Raw genomic sequence first — 10,943 nt, forward strand, 5'->3', positions numbered from 1 at the left:
ATAATTTTCCAATATTGTTCTTAAATCATGGGAAAAAATTACTTCTCTGACAGAATTCAAAATTCACAAGGATTCATATTTATTGCATTTACTACTATTTCTGATAAATTAATGAAAAGCAATTGCAGTTTCCCTGTCCCTTGGACTCTTTGCACCGTGTTCATGTCCAGTCCCTGTCAGCCATTCTCAGCACACAATTGAGATAAGTGGGACTACTCCTCATCCTGCTTGAACCAAGAACTATATAAGAGGTGTAAACCAACCAAGTTAAAGTTCACTCCAAACAAAAAGTTTAGCAGAAGTGTTAAAAACATTTTCTGTCTTCTGTAAAAATAATTTTCTCCAATATGGGAGATAATAATTGTCATAATACACTTATGATGATGCGGTATCTTCATACCTTGATTGCAAGAGATAAAAGTGTATATGAAATTTCATCATGAGGAAAAAATTTGTATTGAGGAAAGAGTATCAAGATATTAATGAAAATTAAACAGACAACTCATCCATGATTAAAGGGTACTTTTCCTCATTTTCTCAAAGATAACCTATCTATTCAGTATTAAAAGTAACACTTGAAGTGTTAAAAACTGGCATTCCAAGTGAACTCTGTGGATACTCTGATTCTCAGCTTGCCCAGTGATAGGACAGCTGAGGACAGGGTGTAGTGGCTACACGAGCACACCCTTCCACTCATTCTTGGAAAACAGTGCTAATATTGCTGCAGTGAAAATTCATTAAAACAGGTTGCTTATTCAAGGATAAACATTAAGTATCAGTAGCCTGGAACAGAACTAAAGTGAAATCACCTTAGCTTGGCTACAATTTTGTGAAAATATTTAGTGCATACACTTTTCTCAAACTGTTCCATTGCTTTGTAAATTAAAGCAGACTTATGAAAGGTTCTGCTGGAATACTGATGAACACAAAATGAACATTACTTTCTGGTTCATTTCTTGATACTGAAATATTTTCCACAAAGCAAAGTACATTTTTAAATGACTCCTGAAAGAATAAGCTATTTTCCAGGTAACAGTAAACAGTAAACAAATGTGGTCATGCCATTTCAAGTTACTGGTTTCTGCAGCAGATCTCCAGAGCTTCAGTTTCTTTCTTATGCCTTCAGACACAATCTTTTTCTTTTTCTTTTTTTTTTTTTGAGTTGGAAATCAATCAATTAATCTTTGAAATGACAAAGACTTTGCTTGCATTATTTCTGCACCAGTAGAAATAACCCATTAAAATCAGATTTTAGGAGGTAACATTACGGGTTTTGTTTCCAGCAAATAAGAAAACAGCTGAGAGTCACATTTTCCCTTCTTTTCCTTCCACAGGCAACAGCTTTCTCTTATTACTTTTATTCACCAGTGTTGTCCTATGAGTTATTTTGTTTTGCTGGCAAGTATACCCCCTCCCCTACCAAAAAGATGTGCAACCTGTTTATTACTCAAGCCATTTTGTTTCTAACAATGACAAAATACCCACTTTATGTCATGTCCTACTGCATGACTATCGAGAACACAACATTTGAGCTGTACATCTGTAAAGCCTAAAATTAGCCCAATTTTTTCATACGACAATAATCTTATTAGTATAACTTCTCTGCCCTTGAATGATAACATCTTAATGTTACCAAGTTAATTTAAATGGTTGGAATTATAGACTTTTATAGATCATTAAAACTATTAAAGAGACCAAGCTAGCCCATTCTTGATCCAAAATTACAATGTATCAGTCACCCTTACTATGGTTTGAATACAGACCCAAATAATCTGATTTAATTGTTTCCAATTTGCTCATTTCTACTCCTTTACAGATTCATGATCTCCACATTATTATATCTGTTGCAACCACAAATGTTATACACATAGCAGCTGATATTAAAGAACTGTATAAATATTTTTGGTTCAGTAAAATCTGTTGTAGGCATTCACAAAAAGCTTTGGCAATTACAGTCTGAAAATACAGTTTGAAGGTGTAATAACCAACTTCGAAAAAATGTTATGCTGATGAAGAATATCACTGAAACTGATATTTAAGTTAAATAGCTCAAATATTCTTAGTTATATGTTTATATCATTGAAATTAAATATGCTAAGCACTTTTCTTTCCTGAAGTCTACACGGTAGGAAACACAAACGTTAACTTTCTGGGGAGTTACAGTACTTTAGAATATCTGTTTTAATCCATCAGTGTTCCTACATTTTGTTCTGCTTATTTTTCTCTACATAAACCATAGGTATGTATTTTATCTTTTGAAATTTCTACTTTATCCACCAAATGTGTATCACAGGTCCCCAGTCCCTACGCTCCCGAGAAAGGTTATGTGAACCATACAACCATGGGATGCTTTTTTCCTGCTCCTCCTCCTCCTCCTGCATGCCCACGGGCACCAGCACTGCTGAGAACTGCTCCCTTCCTCACCTGCTCGGCATCCACCTCCATCCTCTGGCTTCCCGCTCCTCAAGGTTCTTCCTCAGCTAACTGGGGAGAAATAGGAATTCCTCTTGTGATTCCTCACTCTCTTCTATACCAGAAGGTGAAGACTGAAGTAAGGCCGTCCCAAACCGCAGGGTTGTTCTACTCCCTCGCCTCAGAGTCACTCGGGTAAGAATGTTCTTTCAAACCGCCTAAAAAGGGACCGCAGTCCAGAAAAGAAGAGGGAATACATGGCAGCCGACACGAAGGGGCACCCACAGTGCAGTAGGGGCTTCCACACCACTTCCTCTGTGCCCCAAGAGGCGCGCACGGGGCGGGCACCATCCCTGCCCTCAGGTGGGCAGAGCACAGGGCGGCTCCTTCTCTCCCCACAGGTGAGGGCATCCCGCAGCTCATCCCTCCGGCGGGCGCAGCAGGGGTGGCCGCCTCTCCCTGGCGGCTGAGTGGCTTTCCGAGAGAGCTGCCGGGAGCCCCGGCACAGCCCAGCGCCAGCCGGAGGAATTTCACCCTTTCAGGTACTTCCCTCGGGCTTCCCAAAGTGCAGAGTGGCCAGTGCGAGTCCCGGCCGCCCCTTACACCTTCCCCCGCCTTGGGCAAGGCCCCGGTGGCTGCTGAGGGAGGCGCACACCAGCTCCCGTAGCCGCTCCCTTCTTCTAAGAGTCTTATCTTCCCACCTCATTTCTTTATCTTTGCTGCTCCCCGGTTGTGTTCTGTCTGCTGTTTGACAAGGTGCACAGGAGTTTGGGCAAGTGTGCAGCTCACTCACCGCCGTGGCTGGGGGCTGGTGTCCCTGCTTGCCCAGCCGAAGCTTTTGCAATGACTGTGGAAAGAGCAGCCTCCAAGAAATGTCTTACAGGATCTGCACGTGCACAAGCTCTGTCCTGTTGTGAACCTGATGCCAGGCAGAGAGCTGAACACAGGAACGGCCAATTATGTGTGTAGGGGGGTTGTTTGCATTTTTAATTGAATGAGATGTATGTGCAAATGGAGTATTTGATTGCACATCGGGACAGTTTGGGATGGAAAGGTCAAAAGCTGAGAACTGATGCAGGAGAAAAATGGATTTGAGGGTCCTGAATAAAACAGATCCAGTTTCAGTAGGGCTGCTAAAGGCTGCTTATGTGCAGCCTGTCTGCACTGTTACCTGCACTGTTACCTGCTCCTGCGCATGGGGCACAAACTGGAGTTGGGCTTCTCACCCACCTGAGCCCCTTCCTTCCCTGCTGTGCCAGTGGTGACACACTGCTGTAAGGTGAGGCCACAGCTTAGTCACTGCTCTCCCTGCTGTTCCCCTGCAGTTTGCTGCACAAGGATCTTGTACAACAAGTTACCTTTCAGTTCCTCAGGCATTCAGGCCCTTCCAGGAGTTGCTCCAGTCCTGTGGTTGCTCCTGCTGCCTGCCCACATGGGCAGTCCTGCAAGCACACTGGCTCATTGGTTGTCTGAGGCCACATCCTGCACCTCCAAGCACCTTAATTTTCCCTAAGCCCAGAAGAACCCACCTTCTGCTTCAGTTCCTGGGATTCCCTAGGTAAAGTTTTTGTATTTTCCTTACTGCTTACACACATGGTATTTTACTACCCTGATAAACTCTTTGATTTTTTTTTATATAAAAATATGCAAATCTCAGTAGGTAGGTTGCATAAGGTGATGTATAGGAAGTTCTAGATATTTTAGGTGCAATAGAATGAAAATTATTCCAGCTAGAATAAAGTTGGTTTGTTTTTTTCTGGTTGTTGTTTTTTTTCATTGCAATAACTAGTGCCCTATTTAGATTCTGGCAATGACATAATCTCCTCAATAGTTAAAAATCTTGGTCTTTCCTCCTTTTTATGTGTTGACAAAAAATTTCTGCACTGACAAAATCATAAATGTAAATAAAATGTAACAATAGAATGCTACTTTATTTCAGCTACTCTCTTTAATTCAGTAGAAATACATGTGGGCTATGGAAATGCTATAGGTAAGCAGATATCTTGATTAATTGCTGAAAAGATGCAAACCTTGAAAAAAAACATTCTTCAAATAAATAGGTTTTCCTTCTTCAGTATTAGTAATTTATTTCTTTGTCTGGCATACTCAGGTTTTTTCCCCTGAAAGTATCATCTCTCTCTTCCATTGGCAGGTCCTTACTTTGCCTTTGCAATTTGATTTATTATTGCCAACTTGGTGTTCTGGACTCCTTATCTTCTGTACTGTTGAGGTTTAATTTTGGGGTTTTTTTTTGGTGGAAGCTCGTAGTTTAAAAAGGTATAAAGTTGTTGTGTTTGCTTTTTTTCCTGACAGTTATTGGATTGATACTTTTGCCCAGAAAGGAATCAAATGAGTTCAAAAGAGTGGGTTGTGAATCTGGTTTTTGCTTGGGTGAGCAGTTGTAGTAGTGGAGAATGCTACTGGCTCTCAAGGTTAGAAAATGGAGGTGTGCTTGTTCTGGATTTGCTAAACTTGAAATATATAATCCATGTAAGAAACCCTCATCACATTTTCCCATGGTGATTCAAGTCATTTGGATAAAAAATATACCTGCTGTTCTTTTGATTACAGCAGAGGAACTCAATTTGAAAGAGGTTTTAAATTCAAGACCTACAACTCCCAGCCTGTGATGCATGTCTCGACTTTAGATAACGAAACCAACCTGCTCCAGACAAATTCCATTTAAATAATTTGCAATTCAAAATTGTGGAAGTTATTTCAGGCTATAACGTTCATACAATTCTTACATCAAGAATCTGTGAATAGTTAAAGCAAAAATAATTGAGTATTATTTGACAGTGCTCACCAAATAGCCCAGGAAGAACTTATTCATACAAAATTCTGAAATAGTGTTTTGAAGAGACTGACTGAAATGTTTAGGCTTTTCTAATTGTCAGAGAGATTTCGTATTTGGTAATCAGATGATACACAAATGAGTCAGACAGCAGTTGGGACTGAAATCTTTACAGAAGAATATGAGCCTTCCCTATAACACACAAACAAGGAATGGGGTAAGTGTCCCAATGAACTCTATTTGTCCAAAGTGACCCTATGGGAACCCATTTCTGAGCTAATTGAAGTATGAGGGATTTTTACTTACTTGTAAATACTTTATTTTTAATATTAAGCAATGTTAGTAGAGTAACTGGCTTTAGGAATTAGGTATGGAAATTCAGTATGACCTCAAAAGAAAGTGAAAACTTATTGTCCAGAATGTGGACTTTGTCCTAAATAAATGGGCGTTGCACTTGTTGACATCCTAAAGAATTTTACTTGATTGGGATATTACATTCCCCTACCCTCCTTTGCCATCTTGTTAGTCGAGATATTTATGTATATTAGAGTGCTTGTCAATATAGGTTGTATAAATAGCACAAATAATGAGTAACACAGACAGAAAATAGGAAAATGGAGCTCTAAAAAAGGTGGTAATGACTGCAGAACCATTATGTAGAACACAGCAAGTTAATACAATTTTTAAAATTACAGTAATTTTCTTTCAAATCCATTTGGAGCACTCCTTCCAATTTTTTCTTTTTCCAAGACAGAATGCTCCTTTCATTTCTCTTAATTCCATTGTTCTTATCTATATTTCTGTGATGAGCATTAGTTTTAACCACCGGCTTAGAGACACAAAGAAGAGATGCAGCTAGAAAATGAATTTTAGACAGAATTAAAGCACTGAAGTTTGAGCAGATGTGAAGTTGGATGTGCAACTCAAAGCTCTGCTTCTGTGCATGTGCAGAGCTATGCTTGGCATTAAGGACCATTTGCCACTTATATCACTTCTAAGCTTCATTAATATTCTTAAACCAGTTGTTTCTCTGCCTAAATCCAACATACACGATCAGTTAGTGTTGAAAAGCACACTGAAGTCGTGCCAGCAGGAGTGGCTGGTGTACAAAATCCAGAAGCATTCTTATTCAAAGAATAAATCATTTTAAATTAAATCACAGCATTTGTGTAGAGGGCAAAAAGCTCAGGCCTCCATTATCAGATGAATTTTTATGTTTGATGACTCAGATTGCTCTGAGGAGATCCTAGTTTTAAAAACCAAACCAAACAAACAAAACCCCCAAACAAACAAATGAAAGCAAACAAAAAAAGCCAAACCCTGAGAGCCACCCAAACACCAAATATCTAAATCTTGGGAGAATGCTGGGCTGGTGCAAGATTGCATCAAGTTTGCATCTACTTTGCAGTTTTGCATGAAAGGCACAGAGTGATCTCATTAAACCAGGTTGTTCTTATATTGAAATAATGCTGCTGAGAGACCCTGCTTTGCATTTCACAGGATGTCCATTGCTGTTGCTTCCTAAATAACAGCTCTAAGCTTTCATGAAGTTGCTGCTTAGAGTGCAGTTCGTAGGTCTCCAGGTGGGTGTGGAGAGGGGAAAGAAGCAAAATAACCATCGTATGGAGTTCCTTTCGCTGAGAGTTCTTCAATCCCTTTGACCAGTAGAGGTGGAGATACTGTTCTAAAATACTGCATACTGCATAGATTTTTAAGAAATGGCTAGAAGGAATGTTTGTAGACAAAACTAGGGAAATAAGAGGTGAGGGAGGACATCATAACTTCAGAAAACCTTATAGGTCCTTAGATTTAGTGGCTTCAGAAAGTGGTGCATTATCTCTAGAAATTCCATGAAAAGGTTAACAAACCTATCATAATCTAAGTTTTAGTTATATTTTGACAATGTTTGAGTATTATTTTCTTTGAGTTATCTGCACGTCGCTCCTTCTGTCTCCTTGTAGATGATGCATAACAATCTTTAATTTTAAAATTTTACATCCCCTCCGTCTGTAAATAGCAGTTTGGCACCTGCGGCTTTTCCAGGACTAATTATGGAATTTTATTTCCTGATGCTTTAATCAATCTTGTGTGAGCTGTAAATGTCAGTACACACTTTTACAACATCTTTGCTGTTGGGAAGTCAAATAGTTGAAGAAATTTTTAACAAGATAACTTCCTCTTCCCTTTCAATTTACTGTGTCTAAATATATGGCAAAATGCATCTGTCTGAAATTATTTCAGTGATTTTAGTCGAGTTGTGCATTTCTAAGCCCTGTTTCTCTTGCATTCTGTCACTCACTGTTTTGTTTGTACTCCAGGTTGAGGTACAAGTGATTCAAGTGATATGTGTTTGTTCAGACTCTATATCCTCTTGTCTTTAGTTACAATGCCTTCAGGCTGGAGTTGCCCTTCTGATGGTGATGTGACCTATATTTTTTTGGCTCCAGAAATAAAAACAATGCTTCTGTCCTGTCACATTTGGAACAATTGCTAGCCAGAGTACTGCATAAGAGACAGTTTCTAAACTTGTGTCTCCTCAGGCTATGTAATACCAGAATTATGAGAACTTCATGGCTAATAACGAGCTGCTTATTCTTAATGAAAACTATGTGCAAGTTTCAGTGAGGTCACTTCCCAGTCCTTTTGTCAAAGGCACTGGACCCCTTTGTATTCTAGAGAAAGCTTTCAAACTCTACCTGGTGTGCTTTTGAACTCTTCATGGGCACAATCCTTGAAGCATTACATTTTCAGGAAATTGGTACAGTGGAAATGCTACTATATGAACTACTGGTGATCAATAAGCTGATGAACAGTTTGTTAAGCATTATATATAATGTTAAGCTGTATATATTGTCCTTCCAAAACCAACCAACCAACCAAAAAACCTGGAATTATGAATATATTTGCTTTGACTGATCCAAGCTTTTTACAAGGGAATAAACCTACTTTAAATACATATATAAATGTTTGGCTGACTAGAAATGTAGGTGGTACCTTTCCCTTCAGATGTGTTTGATATTTCTGTGATAGCTCTAGGAGCCTCTTTAGGGGATTTAAAATAAAATCCATAGCTTCTGTGGTGTGGGCAAAAAATGTCTGCTTTCCTTTGAATGTGTGCACAGGAAGGAAAATTAGTTGTCTTAAGGATATTACTTGGTAATAAATGTCCTGATTTAAGAACTTTGCAAAGCAAAGAACCAGTGTGGTGCAGCAAAATAAAGATCAAATTAATCTTTGAGAATTATTTTCTTTCAACCTAAAGGATGTTACTGACACCAGTTTGAATTCCAGCCCAGGTATTTCCATTCATCTAGTAGGTTAATAGCCTGCTTGTTTTGCCTTTTTAAGTTCCAAAATTAAGGGAGGAAATAAATCAGCATCTTTGAATGTTTTTATATTGTGACAAATCTACAGGAGAAACTTATTATTTTTAGCAAGTCCCTCCAAGATCTCTACTTTCAGACACAATACATTTACAACATCTCCTAAGAAATAGTAAGTGTGACTCAAAGCCAATTTTAATCAGGAATGATCTGCTAATGCTAGTAGAGTAGCTGAAGTGATACACCAAGAGTAAGCTCTCCTAATGTCTGCAGTATAAGTTCTACCCGTATTATAAAATCAAGTACTCATAATTCAATTTGTTTGTTTGCCACACAGGGTAGGGATTTGATTTCTTTCCTTAGAAATAATATTAGGAATAAAAAAATAAAATTGTGAAACAAATGTCTGAGAAAGTGATCATGCTCTGAGAAGTAACCTGATGTCATCTAAACATTCCTGCATTATGATCTGTATTGCATTTTCGACCTTTAGCTTTTCTGAGCCGTGCCACGCACTTAAATTCTATCCAAAATAGTATAATGGTGGTATACTGTACTTTAGTACCTCCATGAACTTTAATTGTCAAATGAGGACTAGGTGTTAAGCTGAGACGATAAGATGAAGGGAGAGGGTAGTCACTGTGTTGGGAGGTGTTAATTGTTTTGAGTGTTCCTCTTAAAAACATAACATTCAGGGGTTATGTTGTGCTGTTTCTCAAAGTGGCACCAAAGCACTAATCTGCAGACTTAAAAACTTGTTTCTTTCAATCTTTCCCAGATGCCCAAGAAAAGTGAGATGACTTTATACTAAGAATGTGCACATCACATCAAAATGCTGCAGTGAGTACAGTTTAAGAAGTTACATAAAAATACTGGTCCATAGTTGATACTGTTGAAGTTCTTAAGTCTGTCAAACTGGGTAGGGAAATATATATTTAAGTTGTTGGATAGCTCTCCTTTGTTTCAGTTTGCAGATATGGTAACCTGATAAATACCAGAATGCTGAGGTTTCTGATAAGGAATAGTAAATAGAAATCTATTTGATGTTTGAAGACATGACTTACGGATGTAAAACAGCATTACACATTGTTGCTTTTGTGTCTGAATTGATCTGTAATATACATGCAATATTCTATAACACAGTACATCAGTAAAGTAGCACTTAAAAGATCCACCTTCCAAGAAATGTAATGAGCCTGAAGGAATACTCACTGCACTAAGAATTAGTGCGTTGGTGACAGGAGAGACTCGGAATGTGGGAACATTTTTAGTATGTTACTACTTGCTAAGGTTGTATCTTACCAGCTGATAATGTGATGGGGTAAAATAGCTATTGGGCTTAGTAAAATCTGAAAAAATAACTGTAGACTTTTATATAAACATCTGAGTATACTGGTAGGAGTTCTGTTCATCTTGCATGTCTTGGATTAGGGAACACTGATGAGCCTCCTTGGTCTGTATAACATTTCCCATCCTTATGAAGCATGAAAGCCATGGGGTTACACCCATCATCAGGGAGAAAAATACCTCCAGCACAGGCTCCTATTGCATAGGTTAGGGAGAGGCTAATGCTGGCCTTCACCAACTGGTCCTTTCCTGCAATGTGTTTTCACCCTCTATCAACAGCACGGTTTCAGGGGAAACTTCCAAAATCACTCCATGTGGGAGGCTCCGTATCTGTAAGGAACAGGGTAATAGAAGTCTGCATCATTGTTGGAATGATACTTCTATGCATAATTCCTACTGGATTTTTTTCTTAGTTAACTTTACAAGTTTTGAAAAAAATATTCTATCAGCCCAGCCATTCTTTGCTGGGTTTGAACTGGTGGCTGATTTGCATTTGGGGATTGGGCTTATTGGTTTGGGGGTTTTCTCCTTTTTATTGCTGTTGTCACACAAACGGTTCTCTTTGGTTGCTTTACTCTATGCAATTTGCTGAAGCTTTATCATGAAACCTGAAATAAGATTAGAGTAGGGTAAACTCCTAAGGTCTTTCAGGTCATAGGTAGCAAAGGACTTGTGGCCACATAGAAAAGCAGTATGCCAGGAACAGCTGAACCCCTGGGTGAGGATGCCAGCAGCATTTTCCTGTTTCTATAAACAGTGATCTGATAATAGATCCTCAGCTTACTGATTTTTAGATGTTGATATCAAAACATCTTTGCAAACCAGGTGTTGTAACATCCCCGTTTAGCAGATGTGAGTTTATTTAATAGCTTGTTCAAGTCTTCTAGTAAAATATTCTACCAAAACAGTCAATTTGTTTCATGCTTTTTAGGTGTTCTTTTGAAGAACATGGCCATACAAAAAATATGTGAACATCAAATATTTCAATGGCAATAGGGGTCCATGGGAATAAGATCAAAGATTACTTTTAGATGCCATGAGACTAGAAGTTAGACAGAGTTTTATGG

Source organism: Neopelma chrysocephalum, unplaced genomic scaffold, assembly GCF_003984885.1.
Source record: "Neopelma chrysocephalum unplaced genomic scaffold, ASM398488v2 Primary Assembly neopelma1_68, whole genome shotgun sequence".
In the NCBI taxonomy this organism is placed as follows: domain Eukaryota; kingdom Metazoa; phylum Chordata; class Aves; order Passeriformes; family Pipridae; genus Neopelma; species Neopelma chrysocephalum.